The sequence below is a fragment of the Xenia sp. Carnegie-2017 genome, unplaced genomic scaffold (genome assembly GCF_021976095.1).
Source record: "Xenia sp. Carnegie-2017 unplaced genomic scaffold, XeniaSp_v1 HiC_scaffold_6, whole genome shotgun sequence".
NCBI lineage: Eukaryota > Metazoa > Cnidaria > Anthozoa > Malacalcyonacea > Xeniidae > Xenia > Xenia sp. Carnegie-2017.
The window spans coordinates 11,898,621-11,918,424 of record NW_025813526.1 but is presented as its reverse complement, the minus strand read 5'-3'; the positions used below and the strand labels follow the sequence as shown (position 1 = coordinate 11,918,424).

The following is a 19,804-nucleotide window of genomic DNA, read 5'->3' as shown; positions in this document are numbered from 1 at the left end:
GTGTCAAGCTGATAATTGATTGAAGGTTATACTGAGCATAAGTTTTTCTTACTATATTCTTTGTATTTCATAAAAAAATGTGCGTATTCATTTGAAAAACAAAAAAAAACGACGATCAAAAGATACAAATCACCTAATGTTTATGTAAAATAATATATCACCGGAAGCATAAATGTTCAACTATCTACGTCACAAGTATCAATATGGTGTCGTACAAAGTTCGCAAAAAATATCCAACTTTGGAGGCAAAATTAAGGAGCTTATATTTTTCTGCTTAAGCTCATCGACACGTCATAATTCTTAAAATAATCCAATTTTTTAAATTGTGCAATTAAAAAGAGGGGCTAAAATTCGTAATATAAATAGTTTAAGCGACAAGCGAGTCTTCCAGATACAATCACAATATCGTTTTGAAAATTTGTTGAAGAAGTTTAAACTTATGCCAGAAAACACAAAGCTTTCATTACGAAATTCGAGAAAACGTTAGCTTCCCTATTACTAATATTATCTGGTCAAAGGTGTCAATTGAATTTGTGCTTGATGCAATTGCAAAATGATATGTTGACATTCTCTGTTGATAAACTTGTAAAAAATAGTAAAAATGGGATCTTTGTAATAATCACGGCTCCTTTCAATTTTAACCGTTCAGAAATACATACGTATAAAGTATGTGATAAAAATGTGATACTTATACAAAGTCAATGCATATTCTTAAATAGTGTCGACACATTTTTTATTGGTTTCGCTACACTTTCTCAATATTGAAAACGCGTCCACGTTCTCTGTTTAATTATTTTGGTAAAAATTGTAGGAACAGCAAATTGTTAAAAAGTTCTTAATTTCTATGAAATCAAAGGAAGATCATGCACAACAATTGCAAAAGTAATTATTTGGGATTTTGTTTTAAAGCTTGTAACATTTATGAGATTGCATTGCATGGTTATGTATTAACCAGACATGATTAAATGAACATTCATAAAGCAACCAAATATGGAAAGAATAGCGCAAACATCACACAGCTGTTGTCCGCGATTTAAAAAAAAGTGAATGCAAATATTTGAAATAAGCTGACATTCTAACGTGCTTTACTCTTGGAACCATATACTTTTCTTTGTATATTTTGTATGGCTATCCCAACAAATTTTAATTGCTATCGAAGCCAAAAAGATAAATTTTAGTGTCATCAGTATGTCTGCTTTAAACTTATGGTTTCTTTTTGTTTATTCGCCTTCATATCTAGATTGTTGAAGAAGCTTCCTACTGTGGTAAGTGGGACAAACAGCTCCAGAATGTTTACCGAGAGGTGAAAGAAGGTCAACAACACTTTATATGTAATCATTATCTCGTAATAAATACCATCTTACCTGCTTGTTGTCAGTTTTAGAGGCCAACTACAAGCACTTGCTGCAAACGTTGCAACTTCTTTTTATTTAAAATTTTGTATCACTTAGCTATGGTAGTTCAGCCTATATCAAGAGAACTGCTTCCTCATATCCACTTCGTTTTTCATTTAAGACAATAAACTTGTGAATCAGGTCTTTTGATAGAGTTGCTTCCCATAGCTAAAGTGCAATTTGCTATGTTATATTAAATTAGGACAAGCTTTTAGAAAAGATATGCTTAGCAATAAAAATTTATAGATGCCAGGAAATGCTTGGAGGTATTATCTACGCGATAACGTTTTCCAGATAAAATACTAACAGGCGATGTTGTGTAGATTGTTGAGCAATCAATCCCTTGTTTCTATAACTGTTTCTTACCGTCTAGAGAATATGAAATTTAAGATATTTTTATTGGTTGCGCTACACTTTCTCAATATTGAAAACACGTCCACGTTCTACTTTTAATTATTTCGGTAAAATATGTAGGAACAGCAAATTGTTAAAAAGTTCTTAATTTCTATGAAATCAAAGGAAGATCATGCACAACAATTCCAAAATAATCATTTGCGATTTTGTTTAAAAGTTTGTAATATTTATGAGATTGCATTGCATGGTTATGTAATAACCAAACGTGATTGCATGAACATTCTCAAAGCAACAAAATATTGAAAGTAGCTGCTTGCTTTATATTTAAGAATCTTTTTTGTGCTCATAGACATAGAAACTCATCAACTTCGGCACAAACAAAAAAAATCCAAGTATAGATGCGATTTTATTTACGAAGTCAAATATGACAAAAATGTTGTCCGCGATTAAGAAAAAATGCATGCAAACATTTAAAAGTGGCTGCTTCCTTCATCTTCATAAATCTTTTACTTATAAATAGATAGAAAAATTAACGCAGGATTTTGTACAGAATTAAAAACAGAAACAGAAACAGAATTAGTTTTTAATAAACAATTTGAAATTATAATCTCACATGTTGTTATTGAATGACACATTTTTAGAAAACCACAAGCCTCAAGGCAATTATTATTATCGAAAATTGTACATTAAAGTATGGAATATGGAATATTGAAAATTTGTTTGTTATCTTTCAATACATAGACGCATTCAACATGACCTTTTTCTTTTTATTTTAATTATGAAAATGGTCGCTGAATAAAAGCTACTCAAACAGACATCAAGAAATTTTCATATCATACAAATGAAATATTGCTTCATTTATGACAACATTTGTCAATTATTTAATCAAAAACATTGATGTATAAAACTAGAAACTTTATTAATACATGCATATCAATGTAATTGGACAAAAAATGCTAAGGCAATCAATCAATACAAAAAAATTATAAAGGGTACGACTCTTGTTTTTATTTTGTCTCAATCGTGTAACGTAGAAGTTTTATTTTGTGACGCGTTAAGTTTGGCTTCGTGATTCATCCACATGTGTCCCAGCAGGCGATAAAGTTTTTTACTGTGTATATATCGTAATCATAATTCAAGAAACAAAAACTGATCTAAAATATAAAAAGACGACTTGTGTATAGAGATAATATGAGAGACAATGGCAGACATTGGCTATGTTTATGCGTCTATTTTTAGAAATTTTATATTCTTCCATGTATGGCATTAATCATTAATAATTTGTTAGATACTTAGAGCGAAAATTTTGTTTTGGAATTAATTTTTTATTTACAATTAACCACCAGCCTCTAATATTTTAGTTTAACAGTGGTCAGCAAAAGAAGACTGGATGCTTAAAAAATTATGTTTCTTTTTTAATTACGGTTTTAAATGTTCCCGTCATTTCACGAAAGCGTAAAATTTGTCATTAAATGCATGCAAAACTAAAAAATACTGCACTATAGTGTTCCTTTTTTTATAGCTACGCTTTAAAAGAAATTGTTGAAAGAATTTTGTAATGGCCACTGAAACTAAATATTTTGTTTTGAAGCAATTTGATGCTGGGAGCAAAATCTTCACAATTAAATGCATCATCAATGAATTTTTATTATAATTGATCTGTAAACTTGCTGTCATATTTCCTCGATGTTAGAAATTTAGATACTTTTACGTGTTTCATAATCTAACCGTACGGTTGATCATGGTAGAAACATTTCAGATACTTACTTAAAATTTTTTAGGAATCAATAGTTTCTCGTAACTTAATACCTATAGAATAACAAAACACTAACAATCGTGCTACATTCTTACAGCACTGCTAACTTGTCACACTTGGTAAAGTTAAATTAAGAACCCCTAAAGTGTTGTACATTGATAGAAGATTTTATAGAAAATTTAATACCATAAATTTCCTAATAAAGATCGATGAACAGATCTATTTGAATAGTTTATGAGTATTTCATGCAAGAACACCAAAAACAAGTGCATTTTTTTAATAGACAATTTATGAATCTAAATTTTTTTAAAGACGTAACTTGTACAATTTTACGCAAAGCAAGACTTGTTTAAAATACTTCAGACATATACAACTCCAGACTTAATATGATTTTTCTATTCAGAATTAAAAACACGTGCTATTGATAAAATTGATTTGAAAAATTAGTTAATTAAGAACAACAGGTTCGTCTGTTTGTTTAATTGATGAAAAACATTTGTATAGCATTAAGCCTATCACGATAAAATTTTTATAAATCCGCTTATGATGTTGTTGTGTGATTTTTGAAAGCATACGACCAATTACTTTTTCTTTTTTCAGTAAAAGAAAGACTAGTTTGTGTGTTTTGGAAAAAAACTTATTAATAACTGATATTGAAATATCGTATAAGAGTGATACGAGTCAAATTATTCCTTCTTCATGTATAGCTTTGTCAACACTTTTAATTCATCACCCTGATTTCAATTTCCTGATAGCAAATTCATTTCATAATTAAAATTTAATTTCTAAGGTTATTGCGTGTTAAGCCTTTGCTGACACAATAAATATCACATTGTCTTTAGTCTCTTGATAAAGGTTGTGCATGTTAAGCAGAAGGGGATAATGAGGTTCATATCTATCTTGATCATCTTGATTGTGTTATGTCTTTTGGCTGTACAGGCAAGATACTATAAGGTATGTAAATATTTTTTACCTTCTGCTCCACTATTTTATCTTCATATCCATGTAAAATAGCATATATTAATCCTAACACAGTTTTAATATGCACATCAAAAACATGTGACTTGGACGAGATTTGAATTCGCACCTTTGGGATGAGTGTCCTATCTTTTGGGCTTGGTAGCTCAAATGGTAGAGCGGTGGACTAGTATCTCGAAGGTGCGAGCTCAAATCTCGTCCAAGTCGCATGTTTTCCATGAGCATAATAAAACCGTGTTAGGATTAATATATTATATATATTCTCTGATGATAACTTGTATTGAATGACCTTAAAAAACCACAATTTCAAAAACATGTGTTCTAGAACAATTTAACAAATGTATTGCGTAAATGTTCGGCTTAATGAGACCCTTGCAAAGATAAACTTTATAGCTCTATTCACTATACAAATCAATACTAACATAGCTTTTACTGAGGTAAACTTTTTTGCGTAAAAATTCTATTTACGTGATGTACAAAATTTCAAATGCAAAAATAAACACACGACTTCTTACTTTGAAAAGATAATTAACTTCAATACTTTGTAATTGACGAGAGTTTAAAAACACGTTTTTCAGAATTTTTTTAATTAGTGAACAACAGCTGCGGGTTTGCTACCAATACAACTCATTAAAGTCAGCAAATGATTTTCTTTATATTATATTGTAAACAGAGAACCCTTATTTTTACAAAGAGCAGAAAGTTACAGGTGCAGGGTCTTTACTGATAACCGGAGAAAAAGTTTAGACAAAACTAAGCATAGGTTATTGGGCGCTGTTTTATATAGGAGTATTTGACTCTTATTATATAAACATCATTGTACTTCGATACACAATTAAAATGTATTCTTATAAAGCCTTTCTTTTGAAAGCGACTTTTAGATATGTGTATTCTGACCACTGCAAAGCTAAAACAAGATAGAAAGTTTTGTCTTAGTAGAGCTTTCAGACTTCCGTCTCCTCTTGGTCTTATTTGTCTTGTTATAGTTACTTCTTATTTTATTTACAATTCCTCATTTACTTTAAAAACAATATTTCTGATACAGCTGCATACACCGGCTAACATAGTTGTGCACAGCAAAAAATTGCACTTGAACATATCGTATTCAAATTTCCTTGAAAAACAACATGGGCACGACATATTTTCCCAAAACAGCTAAAGCGCTCATATTTAATGTTATAGCTACTATGTTTTAATACTGTTGGTCATGAACAAAATATTGGAGATATAGCTATTGACTATACATCAACTCTAATCGCGGCTTTTATCCGCAACAGTTGTTTTGAAATACAAAAATAAGGGTTATCAAGCTATAGAATTAAATAATAATGTTTAATGTGTTGGCAAGCTAAAGATATTTATATGAAGAACGGTTAAGTTGGTAAATATATAAGCAAAAAAGTCTTAAATAATTTTCGGATATCCTTTAAAAAATCGACTTAAGAAATCTCTAAAGTAAAATAACTTTTTACTTAGTACATTAGGGTTAAATAGGATTTATGTTTTAATTGTCTGGCTAATGCAAAGGGAACATATTTCAACTCTTTCTTGTTCTTTTCAGGAAATTGCACAGAATTGTTGCATTTTGGAATTATGATAGTTGTTAATTATATAACTAATAAAAACCTCATTTAGTCATATTTTATCTTTTCCCTTGCTTAAAGCTGTGAATAACAATAAACATCTAACAATGTTATTCAATGGCATACAAACAGTCAAATTATTATTGATCTTACAAAATACCATCATGGCCCTATGACAAATGTCAAAAGGAAAGTCGAAAACTGTTATCCATGAACTTTGCGTGCTTCTTTAAGCATTAAAAAAATCTTAACTATTTTTACGTGAGGTAAAACTAAGAAAAACAAGTTTATTACATACATGAGCAGCATGTGTCACTTTCATTAATTAACTGAAGTGTTTTATCGTTTCATTGATGTGCTGAAAACTGATCTTAATCCGAATTTACTAAAATTTGGGATTAATTGAATTTTCCGCAGAATACATCAGGTAAAAAAAAATCTCAAAACTAAATATAATTATGTTGACGTGTTACGATTGAACTTTTGCGCATACCAGCAAAATTGAATTCAAGAGGTCATGCATGTCGACGTATTCAGTGCGACAGTCTGAACGAATTATCTATGGCAACAAAGTGCGCGTAAGATAAAGACAATAGAACTAAGGCGTAAAATACGATGTACATAACTAGCAAGAGCTATTAAAAACTTTTCAGTTGTGACAAAATGCAAACCACGGAGAGATGATCATTTCACAAAATCACACAGACGTAAGACAAATTTTATCAACTCATACCCAATCGGCTAAATGCTGACGTAACCAAACATGCAAAATACCCCTTTTGTTTTCGCACAAATTTATAATTTTGTAGATGTGAAAGATCATAAAAAAATAATAATCAAGTATATAGCTCACAATTATTATTCTGTATTGCAGTGTAAACAAAAATCAACTAATTATTATAGGCTATACTAATACAAACATTAGTGAGCTTCAGCAAACAACTACGACTACGAGTAGGAAGTTTTGCTGTGTGACGGAATGGTACGAGGAAGTCCGTAGTCGTTGTTGCATAGTCAAATTGTTTTTAAGCGTAAACAACAGAACGAGCTTTTTACTGTGAAAAACACCGCTTTTTAAGTAGCAACTACGGCTCAATTTGCCCTTAATAACATCGAGGAATTGGTATTACTGGTATAGCGGGGATATAATACTGCTTAGTGAGAAAATTCTTCATTATTTTACCTTTTTTGTATTATAGATTTGCAGTACTTTATTGTTTTTCTATAATTCACTTTGTGTTCCAGATACATGGAAGTTTTGCAAATCGTATTTTCGTTTTAAATGTAAATCTTCGTTCAAAAAAGGAACTTAAATAAAGCTTGAAAGGTCAAAATAGTATTGTAAACGAAGTTCTTGCACATTAAAAAAATTTACCTACTTTCTTTTCTTTAAAAAAACATCGTAGTTACGACCACAGTTTTAACAAAAGATTGATGCCGGCTACGAGTTTTTGATGTCACAACAATGTTTTTGCGCCAATATGACGTACTTCGTACTTGTAGTCGTACTCGTAGATTTGCCAAAGCTCCATATGGCTTTTTTAGAAATGCAAATCAAGTTCAGAGTGCTATTTCAACGAATGTTGCTCACGGGGACGCTGCAAACCAATGATTTCACCCGGCTACCGTTGTAACGTGTATCGTATTCTTCTCAGTCAACAATGTCCTTGTACTCGAGGATTTACATGCACTGCAAAGTCACGTGTAAATAAACGACTTAGATGGACTTGCCAGTCAATAATGTGGAGACACGATCCAAACGAAGAAGAGCTTCATGAATGGTTTGAGATGTTTTATTAACAATGTCTCTAATTTTGGAAAGACATCCTCTATAATTACTATATGCCTTTCATTTAATTGTTTTAACAAATTATTTGTTATACACTTTGTTACATGTAAGAATCTGATCGGGAATAATTATACATAGCTCTTTCTTGGACAAAAACATTAATAATCAGTAAATTTTTTTGTGAATATTACGAAATACAATTGTTTTTTTCAGGATTATGCACCACAAAATCAGTCGAAATCACCAACAATTCCATTTATTTTTAATTTATTTTTTTTAATATTAAAAGTGCAACAAAATGAAAATTTTTGTTAAAAGACAATATAAAAGGGAATTGTGCGTGGCAATAATAATATCTGAAGGACATGATGGCCGTGTTTGGAAAATTTTTGCAGGGTAAAATGGTTCAAGTCTTTAAGACTATCGAATCTAAATTCTTTCGTCCGAATAGATATCTTTCTAAGTATAAACAAATTTTTGTCCAAATTTTTGTGTATACTAATTAGGGAGAAAAAAATTTAATTCATATTTCTAAAAGTATACGAAAATTGTAAAAAATAAAATAAAAATAAGGACAGCACTGAAATATCAAATCTTAAAATCAATGCATTTATATTTTAAATCACAGAAGAATATACATATATTCGGTGAATTTAGAAAACCATGTTAAATATGAAGTTTGCCAACTCAGTTTTGCCTATGGTGCTGAATGAATGCTGTGTCAACTCTTTATTTTCTTGGTTCATAAAAAGTTATGGTAAGACTTTCAAAGGTTCATCCGAAAAGATAAAAGTAGCTAACATTGTGGGAACATGATGTACATCAATTCAATAATTGTCAAAAATTTTAATAGCAAGATGTTAAAATATCAGTCAAAACTTCCCTAGATAATTAATGATGCTGAAATATCTTTAAGTACATTCAGTGGCGTAGTTAGAGGTCACGCTACTCCCGTCCGGCAGGAGTAGAAATTTCCACCAAAATAACAAATATTCTATTTGGAGATGAAATATACATAATTTCACAATCAATTTGTAATATTTTATTTCATTCGTTCATTTTCACGCTTTTATTCGGTGGTTCGTAATCGTAATACCGCAAAATCTCAAGGTTTGTCTTGTAACCTAGAAACCGCCTTTTCTCACCTTTTCAATGCATACTCGTGCGATTTCTCCACGTATTCCACCTATCTTCAGAGGGAGGAAACACTGATCTTGAAATAAGACTGAATCAAGCATCTAGCATAAAAGTTGAAAACAAAAAATAAGGAGCGCCGCCATTACTAAGGGACCAACTATCGAAAATAAGAAGCAAATATATTGTGGATTTATAGGAGAATAATCAAGAATTCTCAACAAGCAACTACATGAATAAAACTGAAAGATAAATCAGTTTATATATAAGCTAAAAATACGATGAAATATTATGAAATATGGTCAAACTGCAACGATTTTTCTAATCAGTAACTCAACTTGGATATGGAAAAACTATGGAAAATAGCCCGGAACTGCATAGAAATAACTAGAATTCTTGGAATCGCAGTTCAGAAGTATAAACGGATTAAATAATCTCATTTATGGTCATAAACTGATCAATCCGTTAAAGTTACAACACTTCTTTACGAGTGATTCGGAGTGAAACCAATATTCGTTTTTTTATATGGCAGATTATTCTTTCTCACTCCCTTTACTATCGCCACAAAGGTTGTTTTCAATCTTCTACGTTGTCTTAAAGCATAATTTGGCCATGTGTTGCTATATTTTCCATAGTTTTGTTAAAAAAAACTTTCGATGTGTCTGTCTTTTAGTAACGGCGGCGGTGTCTTCAAAATTTCTTACCACAATTAAAGAGTAAATGGTTTGAACCCAGGAGTATCGTTATATGTCTGTAAATGATGATCGTCCAGGTTAATAAAGTCCTGAGAAGGACTGTTTTTGTTGTTGTTGACTGACGTTAGTCAAAATGCACGTATTTACGAGTGTGTAGCCTTCATTTTGTCACTGGTAAGCCCATGAGTTAAAAAAACTTTGCTGTGTTCGTTTGTGTCATTTTATACCATTAAATTTGGAGAAAACCACAGGCTCTAACGGACTCTCTAATCCAGCCTGGGCTCCATCTCAAAACTTTGGATTTTAGAAAACACTGCCATAAACTTGTTGCCATCATCGATTGTTTTGAGATTTTTTCGATCGTGCATTAAATCCTCTTTCTATGGCACAAACTTACTCATGCTACAAGCACCACAACACGATTAAGTACTAATTGCTGTCACTCCTCAGGGTAGAGTAAGCTTTATTTCCAGTGGCTGGGGAGGAAGAGTCAGTGGCAGACATTTGGCTGAGAAATGTGGTCTACTTGATAAGCTCTTACCTGGAGATGTAATCTTAGCTGAGAGAGGCTTTGATATCCAAGAGTCAGTTAATTTCCACTGTACAACTATCAAGATGACAGCTTTTACTAAGGGCTAAAAAACAGCTCAGCGGCATAGAAATTGAACAAACTGGGCGAATTGCTAATGTGTAAATTCACGTGGAAAGAGTGATTGGAAACATTAGAAAGGAATATGCACTTCTGATTTCAACTCAGCCAATTGATTTTGTCAATTCTAAGGAGAACGAGCCTACCACGATTGACAAAATAGTTATTGTCAGCTGTGCGCTAATTAACATTTGTGATTCTGTACCTTATGACTAAATAATATTTTTTAAATGATTTTGCATGCATACACTTAAAATTGTACTTATAATATTTATAAGACATTTGATTTCATTATATTTCATTCATTCAATTTTTTGGGTCGTGTGTACAATTATCCAGTTAACTTAGGAAGAAGCCCCTCAACACAAATTTCTTTGCTGCCTCTATGTTCCTTTCTAGAAATTTGTTATTCTGCAAGGTTCGTTCAACAAACTAGTCTTCCTCTGTCCACATAACAAAATCACAGTAGCTCAAACTTGTGCATGACAACTGAGCCATAACCTAAAAGAGTGAATTTCTTTGCATTAAACTTGTTAAAAGAATTTATGAAAACAAGTCTTTTTTGTCCACACAACAAAATTACATTAGCTCAAACCAGTGCTGGACAACTGAACAATAACTTAAGAAAGTGAATTGCTATACATTAAATGAAATTAGAATAATTTAAAATGTACTTACTTTATAGTAATATGCATGAGATCTTTTAAATTGTTTTGTGCCATCACTTTTTACTTCAATGCAAAACAATCTTTCATATGTTGAAGTTTCAATTGTCTCGTCTTTGTGGGAAAATGAACACTATCAAAACAAAAATCAATAGGTAATGTAATTATTATGTTGACTTTTCCCCTTTGAAACATAGACACAATGAATAACTACATTGGTAAGAGAAAGTCCGTCTGGAAAAGCACCAAGATATCAATGGGTAAAATAAATCGAGAATCCACTGTTTGTTACTGAAACATTTTCATGGTTTGTGTTTAGTCATTTTCGATATTTGCCTCTTGTAAACTCTTAATGCTGCTAACCCCATATTTTTGCTGCAGTTGAAAATTTCTTCGGCTCTGGATAGCAAATGCTTGTGATCAGAGTCTTCGAAGTTGATTCTCTGTTGGTGCAACAAGCTGCTTTAAACCTTGAAGCAGTCATTCTTCCAGCATGAAATCGAAACAAAAGACGAGAATTTGCTTAATCTCTAGTTTTTTTGTTCATATTTTTGCTGCTAAACTTTAACGTTAAAGCAGTCTTGATTTGACTCTGATAATTCCAGCAAAGTTTTTAGAGATTTTTCTAATAATGTTGGATCATAAAGATCACACATGACTGGTGGCAAGTCAGAGTGCAAGGTACATAACAGTTAGAATAGGGATGTATTAAAGGAAGTATTGCAGGTTTTAATGAGAAAGAAATAACAGTTGTAAAATATCTATCAAATTCTGACGATGATGGAGCAGGAACTGGATTTCTTTGCATTTTGCCTTGGCATTTCTTATTGAATTAACTAAAGTTGATATTTTTTACTTTGGCGTATGACACAGCCTTGACAGCACTTGTTTCATCTAGTTCAGCATCTAGTTTTCGTGCATCAGCTTCAACAGCCCACAGAAGTGAAGTGACGTGAGATCAGCTTTTACCTAATCATGCCATACAATCGCAATGCGCTGTTAATACATTGCCGTTCTTTTCGCGAACAACAAAAGGAGTAAGTGGCTTCTCCGTCATTCTTTGAGAGTGATTAACCTGGTTTAGTGAAAAAAGAAACAAGGTGTTCAGTCTCATTAAAGTACGAGTGCAGGCAATGTGCAATGTTTTTAGTGACAATTGAGAATAGTTTACCTTAGCAATAAGCAAGCTATGATCGCCATATTTTTTAACCAACACTTCACGCACCCATCCATTCACAAAATTTTGATAACTATCAAGACTCTTATAGTTTTTTAATTGCTCTTTCGTGTACGGACTAACCGAAAAAAATAAATAAATACGAACATCAATGTAGCTTACAGCAGGCCACAGATCGATATCGTCGAGCCATTGATTTTTTGGTATTTCACAGTGGCAGATCCAGAGTACATCAAATTTAATTACTGCAGCACATTTTGGCGTATATTTAAATTTCTATGTACCTTAGAGGGCAATCATTAGTAAAATTGTATTAGTTAGAAATTAAAAACCAGTAGTGCATTTCTGAAAGTAAATTGTCTTCAAAATTAAGGAGCTATAATTTATTTTGACGTACACTTGATCCACCACTGGTATTTCATACGGATCATCTCCATTGCAATGTCCTAATTTCATTTTGTAACGCGCTTTACTATCCTTACACTGAATATTTTCTATATATCCAGGCAAAAAACCTTTTTTTTGACCTAAAAAGCGCTGACTTTATGTTACTAACCATATTAACATATAAAGCGTGCACATGTGCTTGTCCTCCAGATGCTCCCCCAGTGACGTCAATGTAAAGGGTCTATATTAAGGGGCTATAAGAGTGTGACCTATATACAGTATGCAATATAGCAGCGTGACTGTGTCGGTCTACTATTGCTGAGAAAATGTTGTCTGGAGTACAATCTTCCCCATCTACAGTGAGTGGTTTCTAATCGCACACAAATTGATAAAATTGCTCGACATTACGACATATCTACTTGATTTTTGCACGACTCGTGGAAACGGATTCAGAACCTGAGTTATCGTGTCAAGCTGATAATCGATTGAAGCTTATACTTAGCATAAGTTTTTCTTACTATATTCTTTGTATTTTTTAAAAAAATGTGTGTATTCATTCGAAAAACAAGAAAACGACGATCAAAGGATATAAATCACCTAATGTTTATGTATAATATTATATCACCGGAAGCATAAATGTTCAACTATTACGTCACAAGTATCGTTATGGCGTCGTACAAAGTTCGCAAAAAATACCCAACTTTGGAGGCAAAATTAAGGAGCTTATATATTTTCTGCTTAAGCAAATCGACACGTCATAATTCTTCAAATAGTCCAATTTTTTAAATTGTGCAATAAAAAAGAGGGGCTAAAATTCATAATAAAAATTCGCAATTGCAAAATGACATGTTGACATTCTCTGTTGGTAAATTGTAAAACATAGTAAAAATAGGATCTTTGTAATAATCACGGCTCCTTTCAATTTTAACCGTTCAGAAATGCATACGCATAAGGTATGTGATAAAAAGGCGATACTTAAACAAAGTCAATGCATATTCTTAAATAGTTGCGACACATTTTTTATTGGTTTCGCAACACTTTCTCAATATTGAAAACGAACGTCCACGTTCTCCGATTAATTATTTTGATAAAAATTGTAGGAACTGCAAATTGTGAAAAAGTTCTTAATTTCTATGAAATCAAAGGAAAATCATGCACAACAATTGCAAAAGTAATTATTTGCGATTTTCTTTAAAAGGTTGTAACATTTATGAGATTGCATTGCATGGTTATGTAAAAACCTGACATGTTTAAATAAACATTCTCAAAGCAACAAAATATCGAAAGTAGCTGCTTGCTTCATATTTAAGATTCCTTTTTCGTGCTCATAGACATAGAAACTCATCAACTTCGGCACAAAAAAAAATCCAAGTATGAATGCGATTTTATTTACGATAGTTTGTTTGTGTTCTTGCAATTCATGGGAGTATTCAATATGATCTTTTTCTCTTATTTTATTTCAGAAAACGATCTTCTACTAAAAGAACATTTACTAAGTTGAAAATCAACAATTTCTCAAGAAAGCATCAAAAAATTGTGATGTCATACAAAATCAAATATTGCTTCATTTATGACAACATGCGTCAATTATATGTGATCAAAAACATTGATGTGTAAAATTAGACACTTCATTAATGCATGTATGACAATGTAATCGACAAAAAAGGCTGAGACAATTAATCACTAAAAAAATTTATAATGCGACAATCTGTTAAAAGGAATTCTGCATTGCGTGGTTATGTAAAATTTAGACGTGATTGCATGTACATTCCACAAAATTACTAAATATGTATAGAATGATTTTATAAGATAATTTCATGACGCAGAAGTTTTTAATGTTCTGTAACGATTGAATTTTTAATATTTTGATTTTGTCAATCATAATGAAAATAGTGTTTGTAACCAAGCTTTAGCGTTTACTGCAACTGCTACAAGATCATGTTTCTTCGGTGTAAGATACTTACTTATAAAAATATAAAAAATATACACAATCATATTTAGCGAAGTCAAATATTACACAGTTGTTATCCGCGATTAACAAAAAATGCGTGCAAACATTTTAATGTCGCTGCTTGCTTCATCTTCAAAAATCTTTTACTTATGCTCATTTATAGAATCAAAACTCTTTTACTTCGTGATAAGGAAGAAACACGACTCCAAGAATAAAGACGATTCATATACGCGTGCATGCATGTATGCTTACTCCAATGAGGCCATCTTACATTTTCATTATTTGAAATAGATAGAAAAATTAACGCAGAATTAAATACAGAAATAACTCGAGTCGAGTTACTCGACATAAGTTTTTAATAAACTATTTGAAATTATAATCGCACATGGTGCTATTGAATGACACATTTTTAGAAAACCACAAGCCTCAAGGCAATTCTATAATCGAAAATTGTACATTAAAGTATTGATAGATGATATTGAAAATTTGTTTGTTATCTTTCAATACATAGGCGCATTCAACATGACCTTTTCCTTAATATTTTAAATATGAAAATGATCGCTGAATAAAAGCTTCTCAAACAAACATCAAGAATTTTTCATATCCTACAAATAAAATATTGCTTCAACTATGACAAAATGCGTCAGTTATTTAATCAAAAACATCGATGTATAAAACTAGAAACATTATTCATACAAGCATATCAATGTAATTGGACAAAAAATGCTAAGGCAATCAGTCAATACAAAAAATTTAAAAAGTTACAAGCTGCTGAAAGGAACTTGTTCTGAAAAATTCACTACGACTTTTGTTTTTATTTTGTCTCAATCGTGTAACGTAGAAGTTTTAATTTGTGACGCGTTCAGTTTGGCTTAATGTTTCCCAGCAGGCGATAAAGGGGTTTTGGTGTGTATATATCGTAATCATAATTCGAGAAACAAAAACTGATCTAAAATATAAAAAGACGACTTGTGTAGAGAGATAATATGAGCGACAATGGCAGACCTTGGCTATGTTTATGCGTCTATTTTTAGGAATTTGTATTCTTCCATGTATTGCATTAATCATTAATAATTTCTTAGGTACTTAGAGCGAAAATTAATGTGATTTTTCTATTCAGAATTAAAAACACGTGCTATTGCTAAAATTGATTTGAAAAGTTATTTAATTAAGAACAACAGGTTCGTCTGTTTGTTTAATTGACGAAAACTATTTCAATAGCTTTAATTCAATCACAATAAAAATTTTTTATAAGTCTGCTTATGATGTAGTTGTGTGATTTTTGAAAGCATACGGCCAATTACTTTTTCTTTTTTCAATAAAAGAAAGACTAGTTTGTGTGTTTTGAAAAAGTATTAATAACTGATATTGATATATCGTATAAGAGTGATACGAGTCAAATTATTCCTTCTTCATGAAAAGCTTTGTCAACACTTTTAATTCATCACTCTGATTTCAATTTCCTAGTAGCAAATTCATTTCATAATTAAAATTTAATTTCTAAGGTTAGTGCGTGTTAAGCCTGTGCTGACACAATAAATATCACATTGTCTTTAGTCTCTTGATAAAGGTTGTGCATGTGAAGCAGAAGAGGATAATGAGGTTCATATCTATCTTGATCATCTTGATTGTGTTATGTATTTTGGCTGTACAGGCAAGATTCTATAAGGTATGTAAATATTTTTTACCTTTTGCTCCACTATTTTATCTTCATATCCATATAAAATAGGATATAACTTGTAATACACAATATATTAATCCTAACACAGTTTTAATAGGCACATCAAAAACATGCGACTTGGTCTAGATTTGAAATTGCACCTTCGGGATGAGTCTCCAATCTCTTTGGGCTTGGTAGCTCAACAGGTAGAGCGGAGGACTAGTATTTCGAAGGTGCGAGTTCAAATCTCGTCCAAGTCGCATGTTTTTCATGTACTTATTAAAACCGTGTTAGGATTAATGTATTATATATATTCTCTGATGATAACTTGTATTAAATGACAGTTTCAAACACATGTGTTCCAGAACACTTTAACAAATTTGCAGCGTAAATCTCCAGCTTAATGAGACCCTTGCAAAGATAAACTTTAAAGCTCTATTCACTATACAAATTAATACTAACATAGCTTTTACTGAGGTAAACCTTTTTTGCGTGAAAATTCTATTTAGGTGGTGTATAAAATTTCAAATGCAAAAATAAACACACGACTTCTTACTTTTAAAAGACAATTAACTACAATACTTTGTAATTGACGAGAGTTTAAAAACACGTTTTTCAGAATTTTTTCAATTAGTGAACAACAGCTGCGGGTTTGCTACCAATACAACTCATTAAAGTCAGCAAATGATTTTCTTTATATTATATTGTAAACAGAGAACCCTTATTTTTACAAAGAGCAAAAAGTTACAGACGCAGAGTCTTTACTGATAACCGGAGAAAGAGTTTAGACAAAACTAAGCATAGGTTATTCGGCGCTGTTTTATATAGGAGTATTTGACTCTTATTATATAAACATCATTGTACTTCGATACACAATTAAAATTTATTCTTATAAAGCCTTTCTTTTGAAAGCGACTTTTAGATATGTGTATTCTGACCACTGCAAAGCTAAAACAAGATAGAAAGTTTTGTCTTAGTAGAGCTTTCAGACTTCCGTGTCCTCTTGGTCTTATTTGTCTTGTTATAGTTACTTCTTATTTTATTTATAATTCCTCATTTACTTTAAAAACAGTATTTCTGATACAGCTGCATACGTCGGCTAACATCGTTATGCACAGCAAAAATTTGCACTTAAATATATCGTATTCAAATCTCCTTGAAAAACAACATGGGCACGAAATATTTTCCCACGACAACTAAAGCGCTCATATTTAATGTTATAGCTACTATGTTTTAATACTGCTGGTCATGAATAAAATATTGGAGATATAGCCATTGACTATATATTAACTCTAATCGCGGCATTTTATCCGCAACAGTTATTTTGAAATACAAAAATAAGGGTTATCAAGCTATAAAAGTAAAATAATAAATGTTTAATGTGTTGACAAGCTAAAGATATTTATTTGAAAAACGGTTAAGTCGGTAAATATATAAGCAGAAAAGTCTTAAAAAATTTCGTACATCCTTTAGCGACTTAAAAAATCTCAAAAGTAAAATAACTTTTTACTTAGTACATTAGGGTTAAATACGATTTATGTATTAATAGTCTGGCTAATGCAAAGAGAACATATTTCAACAATTTCCTTGTTTTTTTCAGGAAATTGCACAGAATTGTTGCATTTTGGAATTATGATAGTTGTTAATTATATATCTAATAAAAACCTCATTTAGTCATATTTTATCTTTTCCGTTGCTTAAAGCTGTGAATAACAATAAATATCTAACAATGTTAATCAATAGCATACAAACAGTTAAATTATTTCTGTTCTTACAAAATAACATTATGGCCCGATGACAAATGTCAAATGGATAGTCGAAAAACTGTTGACGTTATCCATGAACCTTTGCATGCTTCTTTAAGCATTAAAAAAAACTTAACTATTTTTGCGTGAGGTAAAACTAAGAAAAACAAGTTTATTACATACATGAGCAGCATGTGTCACTTTCATTAATTAACTAAAGTGTTTTATAGTTTACATGATGTGCTGAAAATTGATCTTAATACGAATTCACTAAAATTTGGGATTAATTGAATTTTCCTTAGAATACATCTGATGTAAAAAAATCTGAAAACTAAATATAATTATGTTGACGTGTTACGGTTGAACTTTTGCGCATACCAGCAAAATTAAATTCAAGAGGTCATGCATGTCGACGCATTCAGTGCGACTGTCTGAACGAAGTATGTATGGCAACAAAGTGCGCGTAAGATAAAGACAATAGAACTAAGACGTGAAATACGATGTACATAACTGGTAAGATCAATTAAAAACTTTTCAGTTGTGACAAAATGCACACCACGGAAAGATGATCATTTCACAAAATGACACAGGCCTAAGACAAATTTTATGAACTCATACTCAATCGGCCAAATGCTGACGTAACCAAACATGCAAAATACCCTTTTTGTTTTTGCACAAATTTACTATTTTGTAGTTGTGAAATATCTAAAAAAAATAATAATCAAGTATATAGCTCACAATTATTAATCTGTATTGCAGTGTAAACAAAAATCAAGTGATTATCACGGGCTGTAATAATACAAACATTAGTCAGCTTTAGCAAACAACTACGACTACGAGTAGGAAGTTTTGCTGTGTGAGGGAATGGTACGAGTAAGTCCGTAGTCGTTGTTGCATCGTCAAATTGTTTTTAAGCGTAAACAACAGAACGAGCTTTTTACTGTGAAAAACACCGTTTTTAAGTAGCAACTACGGCTCAATTTGCCCTTAACAACATCGACGAATTGGTATTACTGGTATAGCGGGGATATAATACTGCTTAGTGAGAAAATTCTTCATTATTTTACCTTTTTTGTATTGTAGATTTGCAGTACTTTATTGTTTTTCTATAATTCACTTTGTGTTCCTGATACATGGAAGTTTTGCAAATCGTATTTTCGTTTTAAATGTAAATCTTCGTTCAAAAAAGGGACTTAAATAAAGCTTTAAAGGTCAAAATAGTATTGTAAACGAAGTTCTTGCACATTAAAAAAATTTACCTACTTTCTTTTCTTTAAAAAAACATCGTAGTTACGACTACAGTTTTCAACAAAGATTGATGCCGGCTACGAGTTTTTGATGTCACAACAATGTGTTTGCGCCAATATGACGTACTTCGTACTTGTAGTCGTACTCGTAGACTTTGCCAAAGCTCCATATTGTCTTTTATAGAAATGCAAATCAAGTTCAGAGTGCTATTTCAACGAATGTTGCTCACGGGGACACTGCAAACCAATGATTTCACCCGGATACCGTTGTAACGTGTATCGTATTCTTCTCAGTCAACAATGTCCTTGTACTCGAGGATTTACCTGCACTGCAAAGTCACGTGTAAATAAACGACTTAGATGGACTTGTCAGTCAATAATGTGGAGACACGATCCGGACGAAGAAGAGATTCATGAATGGTTTGAGATGTTTTATTAACAATGTCTCTAATTTTGGAAAGACATCCTCTATAATTACTATATGCCTTTCATTTAATTGTTTTAACAAATTTTTTGTTATACACTTTGTTATATGTAAGAATCTGATCGGGAATAGTTATACATACCTATTTCTTGGACAAAAACATTAATAATCAGTAAATTTTTTTGTGAATATTACGAAATAAATTGTTTTTTCAGA

At 31.4% G+C, this 19,804-nt stretch overlaps 2 long non-coding RNA genes across 2 annotated transcripts; both read left to right on the top strand.

Moving 5' to 3' along the window:
- The first annotated feature begins 4,317 nt into the window (after positions 1-4,317).
- On the top strand, positions 4,318-8,069 carry LOC124457750. The gene is made up of 2 exons (XR_006952764.1): positions 4,318-4,458; positions 7,611-8,069. It is a non-coding gene; the product is annotated as an uncharacterized LOC124457750 (long non-coding RNA).
- A 7,956-nt stretch (positions 8,070-16,025) lies between these two features.
- LOC124457752 lies at positions 16,026-19,804 on the top strand. Its single transcript, XR_006952766.1, has 2 exons — positions 16,026-16,181; positions 19,349-19,804. It is a non-coding gene; the product is annotated as an uncharacterized LOC124457752 (long non-coding RNA).